The sequence below is a fragment of the Prionailurus bengalensis genome, chromosome B3, assembly GCF_016509475.1.
Source record: "Prionailurus bengalensis isolate Pbe53 chromosome B3, Fcat_Pben_1.1_paternal_pri, whole genome shotgun sequence".
Lineage (NCBI taxonomy): Eukaryota > Metazoa > Chordata > Mammalia > Carnivora > Felidae > Prionailurus > Prionailurus bengalensis.
Window position 1 is genome coordinate 58,775,925 of NC_057355.1, and position 3,903 is coordinate 58,779,827.

Genomic DNA, 3,903 nt, shown 5'->3' on the forward strand with positions numbered 1-3,903 from the left:
GAGTTCTTTTTACCCCTTAGTAGTTAATCCCATTACTAGTTAATAATTCTTTATATTAAATTTTCCCTGTTTAACGTGTGGTTTCTGTTTCCTGACTGAGATCCTAGCTGATACAACATCTTATTTATATTTTAAAAAACTGTGTGTGTGTGTGTGTACATACTTATGTAAATATGTAGATGACACAGAAAATACCAAATTATTATCAGTGATTATTACAGGAAAATGAATGGAATTACAAGTATAGGATAAAATAAGATTTTCTCGGGGCACCTGGGTGGCTCAGTTGGTTAAGCATCTGACTTCAGCTCAGGTCATGATCTCATGGTTCATGGGTTCGAGCCCCACATGGGCTCTGTGCTGACAGCTCAGAGCCTGGAGCCTGCTTCAGATTCTGTGTCTCCCTCTCTCTCTGACCCTCCCCTGTTCACACTGTCTCTCTCTGTCTCTCAAATAAATAAATGTAAAAAAAATTTTTTTTGAAAAAAAAAATAAAAGAGGATTGTCTCATTTACTCTATATACTTCTCATTTTAATTTTTTTATAGTAAGCATTAATTCAGGTATTATATAATTCAAAACAACTACATATGTATTTAGTATATAAAATACATATATCATGCCAATTTCTAGGGATTAAAAACATGGTATTAGAGGACTGCTTCATGACTGAGGGTTGCTCTTGGAGAGATTAACTATAAACAGAAAAGATGATACATTGGGATGTATGGCTGGCTCAGTCAGTAACGCATGTGACACTTGATCTCGAAGTTGTAGGTCTGAGCTCCATGCTGGGTATAGAGATTGAAAATAAAATCTTTGGGGAAAAAAGTGACAAATTATAAAAAGGCAATGACTAGTGTGAAAAAGACAAATTCTAAGTGCTAAGGATTTGAGACTACTGCATAATTTTATGAGATGCCAGAAATTATGGCACTGCTCACAGGGTCAAGGGTTGCACATGCAGGAAAAATGGTAATAGGAAGATAACCAACTCCAGTTTCATGGTATCAGTAAGCAGAAGTTAGTACAGAGAGTCTAAGATGATCATTTATAGGTTTAGAGCTTGCCTAAGCCACTCCTAAAACCTGGAGGCCTCGAGTTTAGGGGAAGGCAATAGAGTAAGCCCTGAAGTGCCAGCAATTGTCATTCCAATGATTTCCAGCTTTATTTCTCAACTTCTTCCAACCCCTGCCTAATTGCCAATTCCAGAGAAGCCATGGCAAAATCTACTGCCACAGTCAGAACTGTAAAGTCAGCATTCCCTAACTTAACAGGGAACCCAAAATATAAATTTCTCTTAAGACGGGAGTGTTTTTTTATAGAACCAAAATAAGGGAATGAGCTCAAGATAGTGAAGTAGACTTACATGCTATTCATATACAGTATAGATAACTGAACTTGCAAAACATATAAAGAGCTTTAGACTTAAAAAATGGAAACTGTAGTGTGATTAAGGGGGAAAAAAAAAAAAAAAGCATTCAGCCTGAATTGGAATCACAGTCCTAGCACTATCTAGGATTTCTTTTTACTCAATTAGTTAATTGAGTTTTAAAGTCAGATTCCTTGGGATGAAATCCCAGCTCTATCACACATTAGCAGGTTAATCACTCTTAGCCTGTTTTTTTATTTATATAAAGACGAAAGTACCTACACCCTATGTTTTTGAAGAATATATAGAAGATATACACAGTACCTGGTACTTACTAAGGTCTCAATACTGTCACTTTCACTCACTTTTTGAGTCTCAAGGGTTTTTATTCGTTTTACCTAAAAATTAGGGGTCCCTGCTAGATTATCTCAAAAGCCCCATTCCTGCTTTACCACTCTATATAAGTCTACAGATCAAGGATAGGTTTCTTAGGTGGAGGTGGGATGGAGGGAGGTACTACTAGAGAAAACAGTTTAAATGAAAGTCAATGAAAGTTTTATCAGAAAGGTGGCAAATAATTCAGTAGAAACTGTCTTCAGGGAGTTTATGTCAGAGAACGCGTCACAGGAGTCAAAGTGCCAGGTATCCTGTAAAGGCAGAGGTAAGAAGAGAGATGCCTTTCTCAAAACTGGAGGATGTGAAGGTGATCTCATAGTAACTCAGAGGATACATCTGCTGATCTGGTTGTGTAAGCCCAGTCCTTTGAGAAGACTGACAAGCCCACACAGAGGGGCTAAGGATAACTCCCTGTATCAGTCACCTCTTAAAGGGCCAGACATCATCTCTGCACTCAAATTAATTTGCGTGCCAACTAATACAAAAGGAGTGGCTAACTTGGTGATAGAGGGGCCCAGACAACAGCTGTCTTTCAACACACCTCCAGGCTTTGCTTTACTGCCCCATTCGGGGTGAACCCCTAAGGCATCTCATACTGGGGGGGGGGGGGGCCGGCGGGGGGCTATCTTACTCTTCCCCTTACCCGGTGTCCGCCCCGCATTCTCCTTTCCTTGTCCCTAAGTCTGCTCACCGCGCCTCTCCCCCCACCTCCCTCCTTCCTCCTCCCCATTTCTCTGGCCCCTCCCGTGCTCCCACTCTCTTTTTCTCTCCGCCCCCCCCCCATTGCTTCCTATTTCTCATCTCCGACTGTCACATCTCCCCTCTTTCCCGTTTCTATCCCTTTTCCCCCTCCCCGTTGTTGCTGTTTTCCCGCGCTCACCCTTCTCTAGCCGACAGCCGCTCGCTGACCCAAGCGGAAATTTAAAGGCCGTGTAGCCTACAGCGCAGAGGCGGGCCCAAGGTGGGTGGACGTCCCGATTCTCCCGCCCCCTGAAGGCGGATCCCGAGAGCGATTGGTCCCCACGGTACGCCTCCCAGGACGGGCAGCTCTTCCCACCACAGCGTGTCCAGACCATTTCCGCCCCTCACTGGGAAAGGCCCGCTTCCACACCCCACTCTTGCTAACTCGGAGGTCGGGTTCCTGGTGGGGTTTTGCCCGGTTCCGCTGTACCTCTTACAACTTTTCAGTCTATTGTGCAGGCGGCGTTTCTAGGATCTATGGTATTTCTTTACTGCCGCCGAGGTTTTCTTTGAATAGGAGGCAGTCAGAATTAGAAAGCCGGTCCTCCCTCTCTCTCCAGTGTCTTCCGTGTTCACTGCGTGTTGGCCACATTTGTAAAGCCCAACAAACTGATTCGTAACCGCGGGCTGAGCTCCATGATAATAACAGTAGCTAATACTCCAAACTTACTGTGCGACAGCTACTATTATAGACGTTTTGTAAGAATTGGCTCCTTTCTCTGTAAGGTAGATGTGTATTATCCCCGTTTTACAGATGAGGCAACCAAGTTACAGAGAGGTTAAGTATCTTCCTCGAGACCAGCTCTTAATGCAGCTAAAAAGTGGCAGTTAGGATTAGAACCATGTAGACTCCGCTAAGCTAAACCCACTGTAATAACTGCCTCTGGGACCCTAGAATAAATCCTGCTGCAACTCAAGAAGTAACTTTTGAGACTTACCTCTTCCTCTGAATCACGTCTAGAAAACATGGAGGAGGAAGGGTGAGGATGGGCAAGGCCAAGAGATTCTTTGTTTGGCGCTATGTTCTCTGAATTGCTTGGTGAATTGGAGGATAAGGTGGGTTCATTACGTGGATATACAGTGTGTGGATATCCTTTTGAAATCATTCTTTAAAAGTAACTTACTAAAATATTAAGGGGTAAAAACTATTAAATGATCTTTTATTAAAATGGGAAAAACGGGGCGCCTGGGTGGCGCAGTCGGTTAAGCGTCCGACTTCAGCCAGGTCACGATCTCGCGGTCCGTGGTTTCGAGCCCCGCGTCGGGCTCTGGGCTGATGGCTCAGAGCCTGGAGCCTGTTTCCGATTCTGTGTCTCCCTCTCTCTCTGCCCCTCCCCCGTTCATGCTCTGTCTCTCTCTGTCCCAAAAATAAATAAAAACGTTGAAAAAAAATTA

At 43.6% G+C, this 3,903-nt stretch overlaps 1 long non-coding RNA gene across 1 annotated transcript; it reads right to left on the bottom strand.

Moving 5' to 3' along the window:
• Positions 1-487: 487 nt before the first annotated feature.
• On the bottom strand, positions 488-3,311 carry LOC122468694. Its single transcript, XR_006293310.1, has 2 exons — positions 2,648-3,311; positions 488-2,018 (listed from the first exon to the last, which is right to left on the bottom strand). It is a non-coding gene; the product is annotated as an uncharacterized LOC122468694 (long non-coding RNA).
• Between the last annotated feature and the right edge of the window lie 592 nt (positions 3,312-3,903).